Here is a 10,477-nt window from a genome sequence, read left to right as displayed (position 1 = left end):
TCTATTAGACCTACATCATGGCAATTGCTTTCAGCAATAACAGGTTCTATTCTCTGGCTTCCTCCTCTTAGTTCATCAGTTCACTCCCAGATGCTTCGTCCTTTTCTGGTTCCTTTTTCCTTTATCCATTGATTCTACTATGGCTTCTTGCTTCACAGGATAATAAAGTCATTCTTGTTCATAGGCTCTTTAGGGTAAACTTGAGAATATCTGGCTGAAGTCACGGTAAAAATACAGAATACCTGTCTATATTCAAGGTAAGTAGAGGATGATTAATGAAACTGAAAGTGCCACTCTGCTACTCTGTGGGTTATTATTTTCCAATTAATTTTTAAGATGCCATCCGTGGTGTTCTCAGTTTTTCTTCTGCCAACCCCTCATTACCAGATCACTTAGAAGAACAGCTTTCCTCTGTGCAGCCTGAAAATGCATAACACTAAGTGCACACATTTATTACCCTTGCAATCTTTTGGCAAAGATTGACATAATGGTGTTATACTGAAAGTGAATATGAGGTCACCAAACTATATTTTTCTTTAAAAACTAGAAGTTGATGACTTGAAAGGTATGCTTCCAGCCTTCTACAATAATGCTTTGCAGAGTCTCAAATGGGACTTTGCAAAGGGATAGATTTACTTGTTTATTTGGGTATATTGTGCCATATTGAAAGCCAATGTATGCCACAAACTATTATACATGGCCAAACAAACAAAACCGGGATGTAAAATTTCCTCAGGACATGAGCTTCTCAAAACCAAGGGGAGTTGTTTTAAAAAATTGTTTTAACTTTTGGTTGGGAGCTGACCAGAGTTTGGAAGATGGATACATGCTGGTACCTTCATTTTTAATAATGCTATTGACTTGGTTGCCAATTCCTCCTTAGATTTTTTTTCATTTTTTCAACCGGGTTGATCCTGCTTAGCTCCACCTCCTCCTCCTCCTCCTCCTTCTTTTTTGCCTTCTCCTCCTCCTCCTCCTCCTCCTCCTCCTCCTCCTCCTCCTCCTCCTCCTCCTCCTTCTTCTTCTTTTTTGCCTTCTCCTCCTCCTCCTCCTCCTTCTCCTTCTTTTACTTTTTCTCAAAGCTTCTCATTCCTTTTACAGAAAATTATTTGTGGGGCTTAAATACGAAGAAAATCATAGCACTGAAAGTTTGGAAGCAGAGCCAATCAGAGGTCACTCATCTTTCCTCAATAAAACGGCATTTCCATATTCTCTTATTAAAAAGATAAGATATGCTATTTTAGTGCATCACTTGTGTGAAGGTTACACTGAGATGGGCTTTTCCATTTGTTTCCAGACAAGGCTGATTTCTCTTTTACAGGAAGAGATAGTGCAGTAAGCAAATAGAACAAGAAACAGCAAGTAATGGTTCAGAGATGAGCAGGAACCACAGTTGGGGCTAATACCTAGTTTTCTGTGCACATCTTTAAAATTAGGAGCTTCTCAAATAATTCCCGGGGCTTTATACATAATTATCAGAATTTCAAATTCACAAAAAACATTCTGGAATCTAAGAACTTTAGCCCAATATTTTATGATTTTTTTAAAATAATATTTACTGTTTTAAATATAGGTTTTTGAATTTAATCTTAACCCTAACGCTAAATTCAGCAGGGACCAGATTGAGATTTGCATTTTCTTGTAAACAGCCAATTTCTAGCTCTTCCATGCTTCAGAAAGGCACAACCTATAGCAGCCCAAAGTATTGTTTCAATTCCTTCACCTTGAGTTAAAATAAAAGACACTAAGATCTAGCATAAGTAGTCTGAAAGTGGAAGATTTAACAGCAGTTATCAGCTGCTGTTATATATAATAAAACCATGTGCAATATAGGTTTGCTTTGAAAAACACTAAATACAAGATGTTATCAATGATAAATATAAAATTGACACTCTAGAGCAGGCATGTCAAACTCGCGATGTCACGTGATGTCGCACAATGTATCGCGATTTTTCCCCATTGCCGGCAATGGGATGGGTGTGGTTTGAGCATGACACATCCGGCCCACAGGTCAGCAGTTTGACATGCCTGCTCTAGGGGTAATAATCTCTCTGAATTTTTTTTTAAAGTGCAAAACATGCCTTATCCAGGGCAACAAGGAACCAAATGACTCTAGGTGGAAACCCTGGAGTCTGGAAGGATCTCTTAAATTACTTTGGCTTCTCTTTAAGTGTATGGCCTATGGCCTAAGTAAGCTTTTACATCAGCTTTATCCAAGATCTTCAGATGTGCTGGACTACAATTCCAATGATCCCTAACCAGCACTTACAGTATATCTTAAGAAAGTGAGAGAGCCTGGATGCAAAATTGTTTAACTGCTGTTTTTATCAGCTGTTAAGATAAGTCTGCTTCGTCTAGCCAACCACACTGGTTGCTTTGGTGACCAACAGACCTACTTCAATAAGATTTAAGTTCTTCTAGATGACAATGTACGGATAGAAATTGACAGCAAGATCCCTCCTGGTAAGTGACATCATAACTAGGCTTTCAATTGTAACATATGTGTGTGTTTATGCTCCTTTATCCATGAATGGGGACATTCTATTAGAGCTCACTGCCTTGTGCCAAGTAGTAATCCTACTTAGATTGCCCACCTCCTGGCTTTTGGGTTCATTACACAGCAATTTCTTTTTCCCCAATTCACTCATTAAAGCAACAGGCAGGGTTGGTAGGGAAAGTGCCCAAATGCAGATTTGCTAGTGCACCAGCTGTGAGGGATAGAAAGGAGACTGAAATTTGCTGTTATGGCAACTGTGAAGCTTTGGGTGTTTTCTCTTCATTTGTTTATATTTTCCTACAATTGACTTTTCTTTACACAGTTTCTCTTCAAATTACCTCTGGGATTTATTTTTGCAAACACGAACAAATTTTTGTCTTTTTTATGGGGTGTATAAATGTACGTTTAGTTATAGACTTCATTGAGTCTGAGGAAACATTTGGTTATGGACCAGCTTGAAATGATAGCAAGTGAATATTGGCAGGCCAACTGCTTTTCTGTGGTCAGATATTAGCCAGAAAATCAGAGCAAAACACTGATTGATTGATGGTTCTCTGTGAGCTATTGACCTGCCAACACAGAAACATCTGAGATGATCATGTTCAAAGTTGATGTCTAAGAAGATCTCTTTATACAGCTTGCATATTTTGTGTGTTATGCTATGATCTTTCATCCACTTTGTGAAGTGTATTATGCTTTCTCTAGGTCAGGGGTAGGCAACCCAAAACACTCAAAGAGCCACTTGGACCCGTTTCCCACCAAAAACAAAACACCGGGAGCCGCAAAATCCTTTTGATATCTAAAATGAAGATAACACTGCATATATCCTTTTTTACCTTTATTATAGGTGTGTGTGTGTGTGTGTGTGTGTGTGTGTGTGTATATATATATATATATATATATATATATATATATATATATATATATATTGTCCAAATATATATATAGGTTGCTAACAAAGAATAAAGAGAGAACTGGTATAGCTATTTCGAGTTCCGAAATGTAAAATGATGTCACAGTTGGCGACTGCTGCTTGTGGATGGCTCTAGATTGAGCTGATACAGGCAAAAGAAAAAGAAAGAAGATTTCTTTCTCCCATATTTGGGCTGACAGGGTGTACATTCAAGGTAAAAATATATATATATGTAGGTCTTTGGTTGTTCGGGTTTTCTCCCGCGTAAAATTGGAAGTGTCTTGGCGACGTTTCGATGAAGTCCCATTCGTCATCTTCAGGCTGGTGCTTTCAGCTTCGTGCTTCGAGGAGTCTTAGCTGTTTCTTCCTTTTAACTGCCAGTGGGGGTATGAACTGATTGGGTGGGAGCTTGGCTGTGTTCTGATTGGGTGGAGGTGTGTTCTGATTGGTTAGGGGCGTGGCTGTGCTCTGATTGTCTGGGGGGTTGGCTGTGCTCTGATTGGCTGGGGGGTTGGCTGTGCTCTGCTCTAACCCTAACCCAATCAGTTCATACCCCCACTGGCAGTTAAAAGGAAGAAACAGCTAAGACCACACATTGCTCCTTGAAGCACGAAGCTGAAAGCACCAGCCTGAGATGACGAATGGGACTTCGTCGAAACGTCGCCAAGACACTTCCAATTTTATGCGGGAGAAAACCCGAACAACCAAAGACCTACATACAAACACCCGCGAAAATCTCAGAAATATATATATATATATATATATATATATATATATATATATATATATATATATATATATGCGTTTAAGAAAACTAAAAACATGAACCCTGGGAATGTTCATGGTAGGAAATAAAATGATCACCAGGGTGATAAAAACTATAAAATTTATTAAAAAGCGCCTAGCTTTCACCGTCACCTGCCGGCATCCTCAGGGCTAGTGCGCCAGGGAGTGAGAGAGTCATTTTTATAGGTGTAGTGAAGTCTGCGCACGACTCCTCGACCTCGTCATCGGGCCTGAGTAGAGTGACTGCGCACGGCTGGTCTGTTCCTTTCTATTCATTTCAACCGCACGTTCATCTTCCTCCATCCTTCTTTCCCTCAGTCTTGGGGTGGATGGGCAAATGTCTTTATGATTGCAACAGTCTCTATGCTTTAACTCTTTTCCCTCGGGGGTAGATGGTAATACACATTTCATGTTTATTTTACAGTCCTCCTTCGTTCCGTTGTACTTCCTATGGCAAGTTTTTTGTTGAATTTTGGTATTTTTACTTCTTATATGGGTGTCATCTAAATGATTTTGTGGGTCCTTTCGGGGTGATTGTGATTCATTAGTGGTTTGGAGCTGGAGGGGGGAGGTCGTTCGAATGTGGAGGGGGGGGCAGCGGTTCTTCGATCGTCCCTACGTGTGGCCGCTTTGCGCGTGCCGCACCATATTCGGGCAATCCGGAGAGGGCGGCGGCAGGGCCATGCTTTCTCTCTTCCCCCTGGGGTAGATACCATCCAGGTGATCCCACATGCCCCTCCCAGGTAGATGTGGTTCGTTGGCGATCCGGAGCTAGGGGGTAAGCCGTTCGGTCGTGGGCAGAGGGGGGCGGTGGCTCCCCGATCGTCGTTACACTCAGTCGTCCGGCACGGCTCTCTCACTCCCTGGCGCATTAGCCCTGAGGATGCCGGCAGGTGACGGCGAAAGTTAGGCGCTTTTTAATAAATTTTATAGTTTTTATCACCCTGGTGATCATTTTATTTCCTACCATATATATATATATATATCTATATATATATATATATATATATATATATATATATATATATATATGAGGTTTTAGGGTATTTGTATGTAGGTCTTTGGTTGTTCGGGTTTTCTCCCACGTAAAATTGGAAGTGTCTTGGCGACGTTTCGACGAAGTCCCATTCGTCATCTTCAGGCTGGTGTTTTCAGCTTCGTGCCTCGAGCAGCAGTGTGTGGTCTTGGCTGTTTCTTCCTTTTAACTGCCAGTGGAGGTATGAACTGATTGGGTGGGAGCTTGGCTGTGTTCTGATTGGGTGGAGGTGTGTTCTGATTGGTTAGGGGCTTGGCTGTGCTCTGATTGGCTGGGGGGTTGGCTGTGCTCTGATTGGCTGGGGGGTTGGCTGTGCTCTGATTGGCTGGGGGAGTGTTCTGTTTGGTTGTGCTCAGGTTAGTCTGAGTTGCAGAGGGATTCAAGATTTTGGGCTGCCCTGCCATTCCTTGGCTTCGCGTTCGTGGTCGTGCTTCCTCTTCATGGAGGGTGTCAGTTTGCTTCATGTATGGATTGGGGGGGTTTAAAGTGGCTAATGATGCAGCTGTGGTCTGGCTTCTGGTTTGTGGTCGTGCCTCATAGTCAGTGTGGCTTTGGGTTTGTTTTTTGCGTGGATGTTTGGTGGTGACATCCTGTGTGGTTTTTGTGAGTGTGGGTCTGGTATCATTTTTTGTGTTAGGGAGTCGTTTGTCAATGAGGGCGGGTTTCCAAATGGCTGGTAGGCGGGAGGTATCATCTCGTTCGTTCATGCTGTGTGGGCGTTTTTCTATCTCGATGGCTTCTCTGATTATTTTGTTATTAAAATGTTCAGTTTTAGAATGCAATATTGCAGGCTAATTCTGCTGGTTGCCAGCAGTTCGATTCTTACCAGTTCAAGATTGACCCATCCTTATAGACTTATATACCACTTCACACTACTCTCTAAGCAGTTTACAGAGTCAGCATATTGTCCACAACAATCTGGGTCCTCATTTTACTGACCTCGGAAGAATGGAAGGCAGAGTCAAACTTGAGCCAGTGAGAATCAAACTGCTGGCAGTCACCAGAATTAGCCTACAATACTGCATTCTAACCACCACAGCTCTTAAATATGGCTGATGTAATAGATCTGTACACATGATTGTACACATGATTGCAATAAAATGTGCATCTTCATCTTAAATTTTACATCATTTGTCTTTCAGTAACAGACGGAAACAGTCTGGGACCTACATCCTCAGTGTTATACAAGCAAAAGTCTGCTTGTAATAAAGCATTTCTTTTCCCCTTCTCCTTTCATTTAGGACAGACATGTCAAACACAAGGCCCGGGGGCCGGATGTGGCCCACAAAGTGGTTTCATGTGGCCCACTAAGCCATCCTGGAAACAGTGAGGGAAGGTCCCCCTCTGCCTTGGCCCTGGCCCAGGCCAGCTGGGAGCCAATGTACAATTTTGTGGTGGCCATCTATGCTGAAATGCATTCAGTCTTAGCTCCACAAGGCCGTCTAGAAACAGTGAGGAACCAGCCCCTGCTGCGTCAGCCCCGCCCCCTGGGTACATGCTGGGGAGGAATGAAGAAATGTACCATGCCTTGGTGCTTGCCCCAGTCCCACCCCCTTCGCCAGAGACCCTCAGATCTGTCCCACTCCTGCCCAGGCCCCCAAAGGCCCCCTTGACGCGAACAACGTAGAGCTGGCCATGCCCACCCAGTAGGGAATACCCACTTCATCCACACCCACCCAGTAGGCCGCACTCACCCTCGCCACACCCACCGGCCCCCTGAGGGCAACCACAATGTTGATGCGGCCCTCAATGAAATTGAGTTTGACACCCCTGATCTATGACATTTCATAATCTGTTATAGAGAGACTTTTAAGTCTATTGAACCTATTTTGAGAGCACCTGAGGTGTAATAGAGTGATAGCCATTCTGACAACTGACAACACTATTGAATATGACCCAATATTGATTTCCCCAGGATTCAATTTCATACTTTTTACATTAATTCCACCTGTATTGATTTAGGAAAAAAAACAAACATGCTTTTAAAATCTGTGCTCTTTTTGTTCCTCCGTACTACTGCTATAGATTCATATAACCTCTAAAATAAAGTAGCATGTTACAATTATTTTGTTCCAAACACTTAATTTATCACTGTATTTTCAAATATGAACATTTGTACTTCTTGCTGGGTTTCCAACTACATCTTATATTTTCCAAGAATATAAGAACAGCTAAGATATTAAGCAAATCTCAGATTTCCAGGACACTGGTAAAGCACCTAAGATTGAGGACCACCTCAATCACCCATATCACCCATAGAAATGAGTGAGGACTTTTTAAAATGGATTACTGAGAACTTTAAGTTATTTGCATTTCGAAATGAATAAAACAGAATGATGTTTGGACTAAGATACAATCCAGAGCTTCATTATCTTTCAGATTTCATTCAATTTCACATTTTCTACCTCTTACATCCTCCCCAAAATGAAAAGGGAGGGGCCTAAAATGGTTTTAAAAAGAAAAAAAAAGTACTTTGAGATAATGTCAATGAAATTTAAAAAATTAAACATTGAGAAATTATATTTTAAAATGCATATTCTGTAATATAACATATTATTTTGACATATACAGATTAATGTGGGAATAGAATGGACCAGGTGATGAAAGAACAGATGGAAAATTGATATAGATGATTCTGCCAATCCTTAATGCTGCTAAGGTATTATTTTATTTTCTCTTTGAACGTTGATCTGATTCCTGTGGAAATATTTATACTTAAGTGGCCATGAAAAAGGATAATTAAAACCTGTGCTACTATACATTAGCAAACAGGCCTCAAAAGTAGCCAATATCTTTTTTACCCCAAACTTCAAATAGAATAATTGGAAGGATTTGTTTGCCAGAATTGTCTTGAGAAGAAATTACAGAAGCTGTTAGCTTACATGATTGATAGCAGTAAGTGCTGCTTAATACAAACACTTTGGAGAGAATGCAGGGGCATGTTAATGTAGTACACTGCACAGCTCTTGGTGTTTTCTGGTGCACTACAGGTCCAATCCAAGACATCAAAATGTTGGGTCAGTCACTACTACTAACATACTCAAGTATTGTGAGAAAAGCCTCACAATAAAAAGTGGTGGAGAAAAGCCACACACATATTTTCAGTATGTTCAAAGAGCTAAATTATCAGAATATCTTCTATTAGGTTCAAGCATTATGTACGAAGATTTATTTTTAATGTTAGGCTCAAAATTACTTTTACATTTTTAAAATTATTCCTTCTTCAACTTAATGATAAAAACCAGTCTTGTTAGAAAGAGTTTAAAGGAGAGGAGAATCTGGAAAAAAATTCATGAGTGAATTATAGTATTCTTGCACTAATCTAGTGCATGTGAATAAGCACAGACAGCAGAAAATGATACAATGATACACCAATGAAAGTTCATAGTACTGCAAGAATAACAGAGAGGAGGGAACTGGAAAGAAAATTTTAGTACAGTATTAGAATATTGTATGATGGCTCAGTGGTTAAGACACTGGGCTTGTCAGCTGGAAAGCAGGCAGTCCAGGTTTGAGACCCGAGCGCCACATGACGGAGTGAGCTCCTGTCCTTACCCCAGCTCTTGCCAACTTAGCAGTTCAAAAGCATACAAGTGCAAGTAGAAAAATAGGTACCATCTCTGTGGGAAGGTAACAGAGTCCTGTGACATCATGCTGCCACATGACCGTGTAAATGTCTTCAGATATCGCTGACTCAATGGCCTTGAAAGGGAGAAGAGCACCGCTCCCTATAGTTGGCAATGATTAGAGGAGTAAAATCCACAGGGACTCATTTTATTGGAATATTCTAAATATTTTCTTATGAACTACCCTTCAAACAAGCAGTTTGCAGGATTTGTGTATGTGTGGAGGCTTATATGTTGTTTTTTTGCTTTGAAATTCATTTAGATATTCCTTTCTCTCTCCACAAAGTCTCATGGCCAAAACACCATTGTTTTAATTACATTTCATACAATATATAAAAATGAACTGTCTCTCTTCTCTGTGCTGAAACAATGATGTCCTGAAATGTTTGTGTCTGATAAGGACACAATGAGAAGCAGAAATGGCCTAATGGTTTCCATTAGAAGTTGGCAAAACCCACTCCTCTTACATTGAAACATTAATCAGAGCTTTCATACAGTAGCAGACCAAAGCCAAAGATAAACTTTTAGTTACAAAGATGTGGCATTTTCAAGAAACTAACAAGTGAAAGAGTCCATACTTTTTTAAAAATATATTTTGCCTGATAGGGTACACTAGATATTTAATCTCTGGGTTAGATCATATTCCTTGTTTTCTGGGAGCAGTTTCTAAAACTTTAATCTCTGTTAATGAGACCAAGGCATTTCCCATCCCAAATAACAATTTGCAGAAACATACATAATCACTGTTTGCTTTAAAAAAAAAATAACAACAATCATGGACAAAACTGCTATACTTCAAATTATACATTAGGGCTGTCTGGCAATATATTTTTTATGCACATATGTGGAAAGTTTAGTGAGGTAATTCAAGTGCAGCAGAATGATTCATTATTTTAAAATTACTTATAGCCTTTTAAACTTTTAAACTTTTATACTTTTAAAAAAGAATATTTAATTTCATTTGATGTGCCACCATAACATCCCAGAGTCTCTCAGTAGTTAATAGTAAAAAGAACTGTAAAATCAAAACCATTAACATAATAATTAAAATCAATTAACAAGGAAATCCAATAATATTAATAAATTATATTACAATCAATAGTTAAATGGCTGTTCAAACATTTGTTTCAGGGACTATTTAAGAAGATCACAAAGATATGAGAATCCTCAATTTGGCTTTGTATGGAAAAGGATCAGTCACAGAGAAGGCCCAAACCTGTGTTGTGACTCACAGCAAATGCAAGTGAATCTTCCCTTATGATTCAGTTAGTATGGAAATTTATATAGCAAGAGATATTCTCCCCAAAAGCCTTGTCTTAAGCTGTATAGGGCTTCAAAACTTATGACTAGCATCTTCTATTTTGCCACACCTTATATTTAGATACAAAGGCTGCTCCGTGTACATACTGTTATCAAGCTTGGAGGTTACAAGCATGTATTCTACAATATTTAGATTATTTTTCAAAAAGACTTAACATGCCAAGAAGAGCTAATAAAAAGCAATCTGACTTGTCTAATCTAGGAAATTGATGAGAGAGTTAGGTCCAGAAGTACTCCTAAAACATATACTTTCTTCTTCTAGATAAGTCTGGATTCAGTTGCAATTTATTATCCCTCCC

Source organism: Crotalus tigris, unplaced genomic scaffold, assembly GCF_016545835.1.
Source record: "Crotalus tigris isolate CLP2741 ecotype Arizona unplaced genomic scaffold, ASM1654583v1 scf7180000024343.1644824, whole genome shotgun sequence".
NCBI lineage: Eukaryota > Metazoa > Chordata > Lepidosauria > Squamata > Viperidae > Crotalus > Crotalus tigris.
This window is presented reverse-complemented; position numbering follows the sequence as displayed.